Below are 15599 nucleotides of genomic sequence, written 5' to 3'. Positions count from 1 at the left end.
TGGCCTGGAAGGTATTCTTAGTCTCAGCAAGAAAAGTGCTGTTCATTTTGCATAGCAAAGCCTGAGAAGATAGCATGAGAAACCCAGGGATGTGCTAGTGACCTACTTGTGTCTTCTGTTCACTTAAAGCCACCTCAGGCTTCAAACTGAGTCTTTTCTACATTTGCCACAAACATTGCCCAAGCCCGAGAGGAGCATGAAATCTGATCCAGCACTTTTCCCAACATGTAGCTGCACAGACCAAGAAGTCAGGAACGATGGAACAAGCTTCAGGTGAAACCTTCCCAGGTTTGTGGGAGGCTAAGGCCTGACCTTGCAGTACATATAGCCTTCCACTGGGAACTAGCGATCTTGCCCTAAGACCTTTTCTCATTCAGTAAAGGACAAATGCAGCAAGGAGAACCTGCCCTGAGAGGCAGATAAACCTGCTCACTTCTTTCCACAGATAGATGGAGCATTCTGAAGATGCAGCTCCTATGTCAGCAATAATGTCTGGTTTGTCTTTAAAACTAGAAGTAGCTATCACTTGAATTGCTGTTACTGGAGCTATCATGACTGTGGGTGTTGACATGGGTATGACCAATGGGCAATGATCCCTCTCTCCTTTCTGTGCTGGCTTATCCTGCTGAATAACGTTTCAGTCTATGGATTAGAGCCTGAACTGAGTCGCTAATATAGTAGTTCCTCACATTTAGATAGCACTTTCAAATCATTCTCAAGCCCATATAAAGTCCTCAGACTTGAACTTTGTGGAGTTTGTGTTTATAAGCAGTGACTTAAATGCTGGACTCCGTCCCCTGTGTTGCCGTCCCACCTGCTTTCTAGCAAAGATTCAGGGAAAATCCCCAGCACTATCTGCACCTGGATGTCATCCAACTCTCCAAAGCAACATGTGGAAGAGCCATGAGGCACCCCAGTGTACTGCAACACACAACACAACAGCTGTAGTAAGAAGCCAGAGCAGACTCTCAGGGGTAGGGATGCAGTGCAGCACTGGTGGCTGTGATGTGGCAGCTCTCACATGGGCTACCTTATTCTCTCTTTGCTCCCCACGGACCTGCTGCTAGGAGCCACCCTTTCAAGGAGTGACACGGTCCTTCCCATCTTCTGGAGACATACTTCCTCTCCAGGCTGCTTCTGTCATCCCATTCTCCAGGCACCAGCATCAGATCCTACACCTGAGATGACCTCTGAGTACACACACCTGCACCACAGTGGGTAGCTCAAGACAAAAGCCACTGCAGTGGAAGATCAGTCAACTCACATCCAACCCAGCAAGAGCCCTGTCACCTGCTGACAAGTGACACACCAGAAAACACAGAAAACTTCTCTGCTGCCTTCCCCATTCCAATCCAGCATAAATCATACCAAAAGACAGAAGAAGAAACTGCTAGTTAGCTTTTCTCCTTCATTCACTCATCTGTCCCTCTGCCTGTGTCCCCTTGCCAGGATGAGAAGCAGAGTCTCCAAAAGGCCCAGAGGGATGTCCCTCAGGTTGTCCAGACTGGTTGGAAGCAGAAGGTCCTCATGCAGGTGGCATGAAACCTAGTTTTGTAAGAGCTCATCTTGGAATTGCAGAGAGCTCAAGACATGGTTTGAATCTGGCAGCTCTCCTCCAAGCTGCCCACTGTTTCTGTGGCACAAGAGTGAGGATGGGAGATGTCCCAGCTGGACTCTGTGATCCAGTCTCCTCTGTGTGAGGCTCCAGAAACAAAGGGACGGAGCCTATAAACTGCAGAAGGCCCCTTCCTGAAGCCACTAAGAGACAAAAGCAAATTAAAAATCAATTAATTGAAAATACAAGCCCAAACATGATTCTTAGCATTTCCATAACCCGTACTGTGAAATATGCCTTCTGCAACTGCTTTTTAACCACATCTCTGCTGATCCTGCCTTGTGCCCACTCTGGCTTCTACTTAACTTTCCACAACAGACCATACAGCTTTTGGCACAAGAAAACAAATAGATTTCTTCCTTTTTATTTATGCATGTCATTAACATTAAACACATGATGCTGCAATGACAATGAAATTGATGGCTTAATGGGATGAATTTTAATTCAAGTAATATTTCCATTAATCTAAAAGCTCTCCCTTAAAAGTCTGTAGCATTTATTTATTGGAAAAATTCCAGCATAATTCTACTGAAAAGTCTCCTCTGAATGATAATATGTCAGACTTTTAAGGGTCTCTTCTGGCAGGTTTTCTTTTCGCCTTTGAATGTTACTGACACAAGAATACATTTCTCATGAGCCTTCTGTGTAAGGAGAAAAAAAAAAGGAAAAGAAGCAAGAAGGACTGCTGCAGAAATCACAGTAGGTGCAAAGCACCACAGCCCCAGGTCTGTCCCCTTGGCTGGGGAAGTGCATCCCAGATTTGTTACTGGTTTATTTTAGGTTGTGGAAAATGCAAAGGATTAAAAAGCAGAGGGAAGCAGATGCCGTGCAGAAAGAGGCAGCTAAAAGCCAATCTTCATCTGAGAGCACAGAGACACTGCACCCAGCACAAGAATGTGTTTTGAGGCAAAGCTAAGCTGTGGCAGCTGGGGCTGGGACAGAGAGGTGCAGCTGCACTAGAAGATGTGAATGAGCAGGTGGCATTCCTGATCTTAGAAAACAACAAAATCCACCATGCAAACCAAATAAATGCTGGCCTCACACTCTCCATGTTTGTACTCATTGGCTTCAGAGGACAGAGGAACGGGATGGTATTGGTGATGCCTCCAAACCTGAGCTCAGCCTGCAAAGACAGGCTGTTCGAGGTTTACCCTTTCCCAGCTACACACAAAAGGCACTGATTGTGTCTCCACTAAGCATGTGCTGCCAAGGGTTCACCTGCACATATCTGAACATGCTCTTCTCTGTGACAGCAAACCCAGGTATTATGCCCAGACATGTTTCAGGGAGAAGAGGGAGGACCAGAGACACATGACAGTTGTCATCACATTGCTTCATATTCTGTTGGATGACACAGGCAATCCCCAGCAACTCCAGTTAGGCAATGGGAAGTGCCTGAACAGGACAGCATGGTGCAGTGCTCAGGATACCACAGGTACATCTGAGGCCATTTGCCCAACCTTCACCTCCTCCAGCCTGGGGATGAACAGGAAACACCAGGGAGGTGCAGGTTGGTGAGGATGACTACCTGTGTCCCAGATGGCAGACAGCTCCTCACCAGACACATAGCACAGTCCTTTGAGTCAGCACAAGCCTGAGAGACCCTCTCAAGAGAGGGCTTCCCTCCTCACCTCTCCTGCCTGCCAAAACTGGCCAGCCTCACGGCACAGCCAGGGCTGTGTGTGCATGAAAACAAGGTACAGCAACCCAGCACCACCCAGGGCCACACCAGCATAGCCAGATCCTCTTCCTTGCTGCTTTGAATGGTTCCGATCCAGACTGAGCACACTGAGAAGCCCCCTTATCTGCTCTGGCTGGTACACGTGTGCATCCCCACACCACAGAGGGTCCTCTCCTCGGCTGCACAGGGGTTCGGTACAGGGCAGCACTGTGCTGATACTCCAGAAGACATGAAGATATCCAGAGCAGCACTGGTGGGCAGCACTGCTCTTCCTTTTCCCTCTGACAGACCCAGGCTAAGCAGCAGGAGCAAAGTCTGGGTCAGGACACAGCATCTCTCCCCCCTCTCCATCACCAAAACACCACTGGTTATATTGAACAGCCCTCTGCTTTCACCAGCAACTTACTCATTTTAATTTAGGGTAATTGTCAGTAAGAGCTCAGAAATTAATCACATGAAGCAGCAACATGTCAGCACAGCAGAATACACTTAGGTTTTGGAAGTGCTTTTGGCCCATGAGAGCCTGTCTCTACCAATGGGTTGTACCTCTAAGACAGACTGCTTTCTTGAGCAGGGAAGGTGGAGCTGCTCCAGCAGCAGGTGTCCAGCAGCTGGAAGACATTCCACCCAACTATCTAACTCAGCAGTGAGAACACCACTCCAAGCAGCTCCATACAGGACCAGATAAATCCCACTTCTCTTCCTTGCCAACAGGAGATTTCTGCTGAAAGGCGGTACCCCACAGTTTCACAGTACTCATACACAGATGTGAGTGGAAAAGAGCATGTTCCCTTCCAGCCACAGCCCTGCTGAGGTCTGTCTTTCTCCACAGTTAGGGAGGGTCAGGAAGGGCAGCCATCCCTTCATGTGTGGCCTGAGCCTGGTCAGCATCTTTCACTCCTTATCACGCAGCCATGCCTCCCATCTGCACTGGCTCTAGATATCTCTCTCTCCTCTTTCCTCCACAGATTGATTTTGTGATATATCCAAAGGAAGACAGTGAAAAATACATTAATATTATCTCCTACCTGGACAATATAAAATGTTCCCACTCTTTGCCACCCAAAGAGCTAAGTAAATCCACCCACCATCTACTACATGCAGCATACTGTGCAGTCCTGTGCAGGATAATACACGGTTAAAACACAGCAATTCTAAGTACCTGACTCAGAGTGCACTGAAGGTAATCAGTCTCGTTAGCAGCCATTGGGTTAGTTCATAAGGTATCTAGAGGTTTACAAGGATTTTGCCTTCACAGGCCTTGCTCTTCTCATGCATGTATTGCCTTCTTTTTTTTTTCTTTGTTTCTTTCTTTTTCCCTTATCCTCCCCCCTACTCCTAGCACCTCCCCACACCCACTCTATCTTAAGCCATGGCTTGTTTGGTTAGGCACAGGGTTGACTGGCAGCTCCTATAATTGGGAGCCATTCACACCTCTGCAGCTGGTTCAGCCAATATCATTGAAGCCCTTAGTGGCTCTTTTTCCCCAGCTGGGAAGCAGTTATGCTTATCTACTTTGGGAAAGACATTATTTCTACTTAATATACTGCAGAATAGCATGGGGTATTGTTAAATTGGAAATCTAAGGTGAGAGAGCGTGTCCGCAGACTGCACAGGCACAGGCAGCTACAGGAGAGACATCTAGGATGTGCATCCCCCAGGGCTGAACTAAAAAAAGCAGCATCAAGATAACATCTGGAGGAGCCCATCCATCTCCCTCCTAGCAGGGTGTTAAGCAGCTACACTAACAGCAGTTGACAGTGGGAAAGTTAATGGGTGCATGCATTAACCTACATAAGCGTGTTTAAGCTAGGAGGGCTACGAAAAAGTCCAATGGGTTAATTTTCCAGGCCTTCTGCTCCAGAGATCATGAAATCAGGTCCAAGGGCTTGAGCTCTGTCTTCAGATGACAGTAAGCAACTTCACATCATCATATGTTTTACCTCAGCCTCATCAGTGCAAATCTGTGTGTGTACATACATGTGTCTGTACAGGCTGCTCGAACTGATGTGGTGTTTTTCACTTCTTCCTACTACCTTCATAAACCAATCTATTAATGCATTATAGAAAGAGAGGTTTGTTTCTTTAGACTCAGAATTTTTCAAGTTTAACATACTCCTTCTGTGCTCACCGGTCTAGGCAAGAGTCAGCATACAGTTCACTATGGCTTGGCACAAGCCTGGTGCAAGCCACCTAATACATATGTGTTGTAGCACCAAAAGGTTATAGAGAAATCTTATTTTCTCGGCATAAGCAATAGACACTACTGTTGGGCCTAACAGCAGATGCAGAGCCTTGAAGTAAATATTTAATGATAAACAAGAAACTTGTGTAAACACTGAGTATAGATATATAATTGATGGTGGATGCACTTGGGACTGCAGCGAGATCTGCAGCACTTGGCTTTAGACACAGTGTGCAAAGGTGTTTCTTCTCTCTCCCCAGGTCTGATCCCTGACATATCCTCCAGGGTAAGCTTGCTCAGCTCAGCTGTATCAAGGAGCTCAAGATGCCCGAGGAAGTGCGAGCCATGTGGGCTGGGAAGAGGGAGAGGGAAAGGGCATGAAGCCAGGTGTGGTGTGTGGAAAACCTCTCCTATAAAAGCTTGCAAGACCTTAAAGGATCATCATAATGGCTTTTGGTTGTTGTAGTTGTAGGGATCATTTTTTAAAACAAAGAGATAACAGTTGGTTCATTTCTTTCATTTCAGAAAAGGGCAGCTCCTAAGCCCTTATCGTTAAGAAATAAGAGCAATGTTACACGTTCAAAGAATTTATGTGAGGATCCTGCCGTTTGTTATGGGAACAGCAAGTACAACTGCAAGTCCGTTATCATCCCTCCTTGCCTCTGCATGCACAGCATGAGCAAGTGAGAAAGATTACGGGTAAAAGCAGTGGAGCTTCCAAAGTCAGTAACAAATACTCAGTACTTGAACCCCCTTCTAAGGCTTCCTACACTGAAGCGAGGCTCTGATTTGGTCAGCAGCCAGACAAGGACCCACTGATTTTTCTTCAATCTACTCCAAATCCCATAAAATAGCAACCTCTATTCACGATCCTACGGGTGAGGAACAAGAAACCCAGTCCCCCACAGTGCTCTCCTAATGCCCCAGTGAGCTGTAGTGACAGGAGGTGGGTGACAGACCTGATACAGGTAAGTTATCAGAGCTGGAAGGAGTTTATGGGCACTTGGCAGTGTAAAAACCTGCCACTTTTAGCTGCCTTTTTACTTAAAAAAAAATCACAGCACAATGGCATTACATTCTGGTCTTGTTTTCAAACCAACACTTCCTCTGACCTCTGCTCCCCATATCTTCACCCTCCCACTCACAGCTAATCTCTCCCTGCCTCCCCTTGCTCCTCTGTTGTTCCTGCAGACAACACGTTTATGTTGCAGCGAGTCTGCAGCAGACGACAGACCATTCCTCATAATAAACCACTCCTGGCTGCACAGCCAGCCTGGGCCACACTGCGTGAGCAGCCACAGGTTTATAGGTTTTGAAAAGAAGGAGATTTGCACTCAAGCTAAAAACCACATCTCCTGTAACAAACACCTGTGCTGGGGAAGGCACAGCCAGGTGGAGCGGGAACAGGGAAGTTTTGGTGCACCCCTCCATGGTGTCCCACGGTGAGCTCTCAGCAGCAAGCCCATCGTGGATTGGAAAAAAGAAAGTCGGTTACCAAGAGACAGCAAGGAACAGCAAGGCACCTGCTGGATTTACTTAGTGAAAACCTTTAAACAAAGGGAAGGTTTTCTGAGGAGCAATAGAAACCAAAACCACAAGTGAAGCAGCTTCCTGAGAGGAGGCTTAGCTGTTCAGGCATGTCCCTCTGCTCAGCTCTTCTGCCTGCAGATGCAATTAGGCACTGGTGCAAATGGACAGCCCTGGGAAGAAGAGCCCGTCTGCTGTGCCTGTTTAAACAGAGAGCTCTGTTTTCCCATCACAGTGACTTGCCAGGGCAACGGCTGACACCAGGACAGGTTTCAGGAGCAGTTTCCCAGGGAAGGTGTCCATCAGGAAGAGGTAATTAGCTCTTAGCTCCTGCACAGAAGCTGGCAGCTCAGGGAGGGCTGACCCCACACTCGGCTGCATCTGCCACCCCACAGATGTGGCAGTGCTTCCAGCATGGGGTAGTGGTCCAGCATACCTGAATCCCTGAAAGGACAGCAACTTGCTCCAGCATGCAGGGCTGTGACCAAGGGGTGAGGAGGGCTGGATGGCAGCAATGTCTCCTACAACCATTGCAGCTACAGCTGCTGCCAGAGCAGGCAGCACCTTGACATAACTCCCAGCAATGAGGTTTCAGTTCTGTCCTCTTCAGTACAATGAAGACAAGGAGCTAGCAGAAAGGGTCCAGTGGAGGGCCACAGAGATGACTGTGGGGACTGGAGCATCTCTCTTACAAGGAAAGACTGCAGGACCTGGGCCTGTTTAGTCTAAAGAGAAGACTGAGAGGAGATCTTATTAATGCATATAAATATCTCAAAAGCAGATGACAGCAGAATGGTGCTAGACTTTTTTCAGTGGTGCCCAGTGACAGGACTAGGAGCAATGGCCATAAACTAAAACATGAGAAGTTTCACCTCAACATGAGGAAGAACTTCTCTGAGGGTGGCAGAGCACTGGAAGAGGCTGCCCAGGGAGGTTGTGCAGTCTCCCTCTCCGGATACATTTCAAACCTGCCTGGACATGTTCCTATGTAACCTGCTCTGGGTGGCCCTGCCTTGGCAGGTGGTTGGACTCGATGATTTCAGGGGTCCCTTCTAACCCAAAACGTTCTAGTGATTCTGTGAAAAGGGGCAGGGAGGTGAGGAGATGACTACATAAAGCAACAGGATCCTGAGCTGATGAGCTGCCAGGGAATCGATAGGGCTCCCCAAGCTGAGGGCCACCCCCATTATGGACTCACTGCTTTTGGAAAGAGCAGAGCATTGAAGGAAACCCCCTTCAGGAAGAATGCGTGAGCAGTGGAGGAGCACCTTCTCAGGGGAGAAGAGGAGGAACAGGGGGAAGTTGCTGTAATTGTTCAGCCTAATTACAGTCGTGTCCTCCTCAGCCTCTCCAGCAACATTCCTGTGCCTATGGTTGTCTTCCTCTCCCTTCAGAGGGAAACAGATTTATTGGCTCAGCTGACATTATTCATTTCACCAGAAATTTGAGAGGGAGCCGCTTGTAAAAGTCTGTGTAAAACAACAAAAGAAAAATGGCAGAGGGACAGGGCTGGTTGGTATTGACAGTTACAGATGTCTTTATCTGTCTGAAACAGGAGAACTGCATGGAGTACTCCAGCCACCTGTGCCAGCAACAGGGAAAGAAAGCAAAGGGTAAAAAAAAAAGCATATTTAAAGGACAAACAGGCCCTTAGGCTTGCAGAAATCTACATGTCACTGTATCCGAGCTGAACTGCTTGCTGCCGGCCCCTGCAGCCACCGCTGTGCCAGAACAGGCCTGTTGTGGGAGGCCAACACAGCTACCACACAGAGCCTGAAGTACACCGTGGTAACTTCTAAAGAAATCAAGATGGGGTAGGAAGCACCAAAGCTGTGGGAACAGCAGCTTTGCACTCTTTTGGCTCTTTTATTGGAGCCTCAGATGCTTTGGACAGTGATCAATGAGGAGAAAACAACAGCATTTTCCATCTGTATTTGCTAAACAGACATGTTGGTATGAGCAGCTGCTGCAACCAGGGCATCCTACTGGCATCTTCTGCCCACGAGTCCATAGTTGGAGCAAGATGACTCCTGCTACTGAGGCTTAGAAAATGCATCGCTTTATAGACTGACGTGTGGTACCAGTGAGAGAAGAATCAAAACAATGGTCCCAGAAAACACTGGTTTTAGTATCAAATCTGGTGTCAAAGCACTAAGTGGAGGCTGCCAAAGAGCACAGCCAAATTGCTAAAGCGGTGTGGCACTGAGGAGTTGCAGCCTCCAGCACAGCTCTGGCACCCCAGCACGTAACAGGATTCAAGGCCAGGCACCAGGAGGTTCCAAATTCCCTGGCTCTGGGGCCAAATGAGACATGTCTCAAACCATGGCTACCAAGGCTTTCTGGAGCAAAAGTCCCAGTGCAGAGGAGAGAAATAATCACCCCACAGGAATGAGCAGTGAATGAAGACTTTGAACTAGAGGTCAAACTATAGACATGAGCCTTTGGGAGAGGAGGCATCAGAAGACAGGGGAGCTCAGAGATGTAGAATCATAGAATCATAGAATAGTTAGGGTTGGAAAGGACCTTAAGATCATCTAGTTCCAACACCCCTGCCATGGGCAGGGACACCTCACACTAAACCATATCACCCAAGGCTCTGTCCAACCTGGTCTTGAACACTGCCAGGGATGGAGCATTCACAACTTCCCTGGGAAACCCATTCCAGTGCCTCACCACCCTAACAGGAAAGAAATTCTTCCTTATATCCAATCTAAACTTCCCCTGTTTAAGTCTGAACCCGTTACCCTGTGCACATGGTTGAACCTTGTTCCCTGAATGGGTCTGGCAGAGCCACCACCCAGCAGCATGGATGGTACTGGCTACCCCATAGCTGAAGGAATGGCCTGATTTCAAGCAGTGGTGAGTACCTAGCAGGTTCTCACTGAAAATTCAGTCTGTATTTCAGGCCTAATAAATCCTCACCTTAAGCAGCTCCATGGAGCTACTTCTTCAGCAGTCACAGCTCAAGGTCCATGTGCATACACATGCCTGGAGTGTGTCCTCATGTTCAGCCTCTCCTGTGCCAGGGAAGCACAATCCCTGCACATCACGCTCTCTGCTACATCCCTCTCAACCTTGCCTTCCTCTGACACCGCAGGAAGCAGTGGGAAGCCACTGGGGATGGTGGGGGAAGCTGTGCTCAGTGCCCTGCTTCCGAGCACTAGTATACCCACTGGGACCAGCTGCTTTAATTCACCTTCCTGCTGCTGCTTCACATGTGCTGGCAATACTAGTGGTGTCAAGGGCATGTTGGCAGGGACAAGTCTTTATTAAGCAGACAGCAGAAGAGGAGAAGGAGACCTGACCTTTCGGTAACAGAGACTGGGTGAAAGTGTGAATGTAAAATCAAAAAAAACACAATGTTGGTGTGAAATCATTTCTCTCAGAAACAAACACCAAACCTGATCATCATCAGGGTGGTGGGAATGCTGCAGAAGACTTAAATCTCTTTTGGTAATGCTTGTGCCAAAAGCCATGGTGAAGATAGTGCTTGCAACACAAAAAGATGTGCTTAAGCACCTGCTCCATTGCTCAGCACCACAGTGTACCTGATGGTGCCATTGCCATGTGTTAAATCATAGAATAGTTAGGGTTGGAAAGGACCTTAAGATCATCTAGTTCCAATCCCCCTGCCGTGGGCAGGGACACCTCACACTAAACCATATCACCCGAGACTTCATCCAACCTGGCCTTGAACACTGCCAGGGACGGAGCATTCACTACCTCCCTGGGCAACCCATTCCAGTACCTCACCACCCTAGCAGTAAAGAACTTCTTCCTTATACCCAATCTAAACTTCCCCTGTTTAAGTTTCAACCCGTTACCCCTTGTCCTATCACTACAGTCCCTAACGAATACTCCCTCCCCAGCATCCCTGTAGGCCCCCTTCAGATACTGGAAGGCTGCTATGAGGTCTCCACACAGCCTTCTCTTCTCCAGGCTGAACAGCCCCAACTTTTTCAGCCTGTCTTCATATGGGAGGTGCTCCAATCCCCTGCTCATCCTCGTGGCCCTCCTCTGGACTTGTTCCAACAGTTCCATGCCCTTTTTATGTTGAGGGCACCAGAATCTGGCCTTTTCATCCTCCAGAATGAGGGAGGTGTGGGTGCTTGGCATGCGTTACCTGCATTACCAAAAGGATTCTGTAAACACTTCCTCAGCCTCTCTACTGCAGTGTTCAGTTCCTGCAGACTATACTCATTCCTCCCAGGTCTTAATCACCCCAAGGATGGGGAGCCCTTCTATGGCTCATTATCCTGGCTCTCCATCAACCCAGACCTCCTCTTCCTCTTTACTGCACAGTTCCAACGGATGGGGGTTCTCTGACCTAAACCTATCAACTGGTTCATTATCCTGGCCACAGTGAGCAGGAAATTCAGAAGCTTTAGCACCATTACTATGCACACAAATCCAGCTCTTCTGTATCTCCTTTTTACCCCTTGATCCCTTATGCAGAATTTAATTCACACAATTTGGCACATGTTGTCAGAGATGTGTGTCCAAAGCACCATGAAGGTGCCTCTCAAACTTCCCCATAATTCCCCAGTTTCTCTGACTCCTGTAATTGAATGGGTGGGAACGTCAGCAGAATTTTGTATCATGTACAGAGAACATAAGACTTAAAATTAAACCTGAGTGACCGCTGAGGGCTCAAAGCCATAGACTCAGTAAAATGCATGGCAGAGAAGAACATCAACACATTTGTTTTCATGAACCTTTTTTCAGCCAGTCTTACAATTTACAAGCCAGGCTGATCTCACTTCCAATTTTGGAACATTTGGACTTGGCAGCGAAAGACACCCCATGCGTGTTTGTACCTCTCTGTCTCTGAAAAGGTCACCACCACTCGTTAAGTGGTGTTTCATTGCTTTTGCGGATAAAGCATCCACACAGCTGGACAAGGGATGTACAATGAAGCTGCAGTGTGTATTATGTTTTATGGATTAGGATGCTGTTTCACTGAGGGACTGACCCGAATAGGCAGCTTAGTTTCCATCTGTGTTTGCAATTTCCTGAGATCTTGTGATGTCAGAGAAAGTTTATGCGAAGAAAATGTTACAATATTCAGTACATCCATGTATCCACCACATAGTAGTAGAGGTGTAAATGTGAGATTTTTTTCTCCAAAACCCACTTCCAGCTCTCTATTGTAGTCAGTAACATCCTTTTCCACAGCTCACATGAATTTCCACACTGAGCTAGAGAGTTCACCAAATGAACAGATTACAATCTGTTGTTACAATTTACTTTTGGGATTCAAATCTCTACTTACTGTTCATCTGTTTTCAAAGTTACGGAACCCGCAGATGGGCAGACCTGCAAAAGAAAAATACCAGAAAAAAAACTCATACACATATATTAAAACATCAAAACTGTCTATAAAATTAAAGGTTTCTCTTTGCTCTTCTTAGAAAAATGAACCAACCAACCACATATATTTGAAATCATGAGCATAAAAAGGATTTGTTTCTATTATCGTACCAATCAGGGAGCAACACATACTACTGAAAGGTTCACAACTATGCAGTAATAAAGGGGTTTACATCAGAAACACTGCAAAAAACAATCATGGAGCTGTACAAATACAGAGGAGTTTGCTGTCCCTCAGTCATCCAAGTTAATGATGCTGCCATGTCACAGCTGCATGCCCATGCTGGGTGGGTCTCCAGCAGTTCAGTTTTGCACCCATGGAGCTGACTCAGCCTTCAGACAGATGCCAGGGCTAGTGCCTTTTCTTGGGGAGGTGGGAGTGGGGCAAAAAATGGGATGGGGGGCAAAGGGGGACCTTGGTCACAGCTCTGATGGCTGGAGAGGGGAGAGTGGAAGGGTGAAGCAGGTTAAGTGTGAGGAACACTGGAAATGACAAGTCCTCCCTCTTCCAGCAGGAGCCACTTCCCTGCATCATGCTTGCCCTCCTTCAACAGCTCTACCCAGCTTAGCTTCTCTGGGCTGTGGAACAGGCATTCTATGATGAGAACCACAGATGAGACAGAGTCCATTTTTCTGCTAGAGGCTTGCCTTGCCTGTGCCTGAAACCGGCCCCATGAGCTGGACTTCATGGTTGGTTATAGCAGCGTGACTTTGTTTTAAGTAGATATCCAAGCTTAAGACCTGTTGGTTGTTGAAGCTGCCTCCATGGACCAGAGACAACTAAAAACCCAATGTCTTAGTTTGGTAATAATGACCCTTATCATCCAGCAATTAGTAAAAGCTGTGCCTATTAACATGTGTTTGATGTTTGCACTGCATCATACATCTATATGTTTGTTTAAGCCAGCTGAGACTGAGCCAACTCCATCATCATCATGCTGGTTTGAGCAGGGACAGCTTTTGGAAATCCTTCCTCTCATTTTTCTGGATCTACATCACCCATTTTCTTTGCTCCTCTGTGGTTCCTGTTCCCAACAGCAGAGCAGGATTTGGAAGAGGAGCTGCAGTCATAGCTTAGGACCCTCCTATGGCAGGCAAGAACTTAGGACTCTACCTCACAGAACCTGGCTTCCCATTGCTTTCAGTCTGTGTGCATGCATTGAACCAACCTACAGTTGCAAGCTCAACAAAATCAAAGCAGTGTAAGGCTGGCTTCACGCTGCAATGAACCAGACCACTGATATCCAGGCAAAAGTTTCAGAACATCAAATAATGTGGTTTTATTACTGTAAGGGTTTCAGCTAAGAAAGGCTTTTCTGCGTGAGATTTGGAGAGGCTCTCTCCTCTAAATCCCTGAAGAAAACCCAAAAGCAGAAAGCGAGACCAGCTTTGCATTGCTATATTGGCTGTTGGGTACAAAATCTTCTGACAAGTCGTTTGCTCAGCCCTGATTGGAAAATATCTTTAATTAAAACACCACATCAGAATCCTGAACCAATTTCATCCCAGCTCTGCTAAGTGCTTTGTACAAAACATTAACTCTAAAATCTCATTACACATTAGCAATCCCTGTGACAAACATAAATGATAATTTAGCTCTAATGCATTCTGGAGCAAGCCATTTTTAAGAGAGGCACATGATATCAGCTTGCTAGGAGAAGGGGAAGGGTTGAATTTATCTGTCTCTTTATTTTTAAACAAATGGCTTTAGCTGGTTCAGCAATGGGCTGTACAAATCATTGTAGTGTGTAGATCTGACAGTACACAGCAGCTGTTTAGCCCAAATCTGGGCTGGGTTTTGAAATCCCACCAGCAGTGCCAAGTTCCCAGGTATTTAAGCATTCAAAGGAAAACAGGGATGGGGAAGGTGGGGGTGTTTGTTGATTTTACAGGACAGTGGGGAGAGAAATAAATCCAGAGACAGGAGGTAATCTGAGCTTGCTGAAAAACACAGGCAGAGTCAGAGATGGGGAATGAGGAGGTGGGACTGACAGCCAGCAGTCACTGCAGCTGGCTTCGGAGGCAAGAAACGTGAGTGTAAAAAGGGCAAGACTTGCTAGCAGTGTTGTGATCCCTATCACTGGTGGAGATCTTGCACCACTAAACATTGCACAACCCGGTCAGGACAAGAGGAGACACTGCAGTGGGCAATAGTTACATGAAGTGCAAGAACTGTCTTAATGGCAGTTCTAGGCCACAGGGATGGCAGCGGAACTCCTGCTATTTGCACTGTTTATTGTCAGAAAGATGTAAAAGATCCCTTCTTCGATTAACAGCAATGCCTTCAAACTCTCCCCAGTCTGGAAAATGACCTTTCTAAACTCCTCAGGCTGCACATGGATCAATATTTCTGTGTGCAAGTGGGCATGTGGGCATTTAACTTTGTGAAGCTGGGAAAATTATGGCTATTTACTATGGGATTATAAAGCATGTACATGATGAATGTTATACATTATAAAAACAGGCAAAACCCAACAAGCCTACTTTGCCCCACATTTCCAAGAACCACCTACCATATTTGGTCATTTTCTTGAAACCTAGAGCTGGGAGCAGATTTTTTTACTGCCTGACATGAGGTCAGTGAAGTTTTCAATGAAGTGGGAGCTTTTCCCTCATCTTCACTTTGTGGTTGTACTGGAAATCAGAGAGATCATTTCTGATCAAATTTTGTTTGGAGAGATGGGAGGGGGAAAGATCATCTGCATCCATTCTCTTATCAGAGCTGAGACATATCCCTGTGGCTCTGTGGATGTGATGTTTTTGGTGGAGACAGACTGTTGCATCTGGAAGGAAAAAGGCATGAACCAAAAAACCCTCAAATTTGACATTGCTTTCCTGTAAAAATACATGAAAACATGTATGTTTGCTCCAGCAAGGAACAAACCCCTTAAAACCTGTTGTAAGATGGATGCATTTTCAATCAGCTCTTCTTTCAGCAGCAGCTGCGCTTTAACTCTGCCCCACAGAAGTCGAGATGCTTACCACTGGCTTCAATGGGTGCCAAAACTTGTTGGCTCCATGTGCTTTTGAAACCTCTTTCTCTTATGGTGGAATAAAGAAAATGACCACATTAGACTAAAAAAAAAGGGACTTAATTTTTCCTTGCAACTGAAATGTCATTCCGTGATTTTCCATATTTCCAGTCCTGCAGACACTACCTGGTACTGACAAAGCCACACAGCTCTGTATGGGGAAAGCTGTTCCTTGCCTTCTCCCTGAGC

Source organism: Melopsittacus undulatus, chromosome 3 (assembly GCF_012275295.1).
Source record: "Melopsittacus undulatus isolate bMelUnd1 chromosome 3, bMelUnd1.mat.Z, whole genome shotgun sequence".
NCBI lineage: Eukaryota > Metazoa > Chordata > Aves > Psittaciformes > Psittaculidae > Melopsittacus > Melopsittacus undulatus.
Note: the sequence above shows the minus strand (reverse complement) of the source record.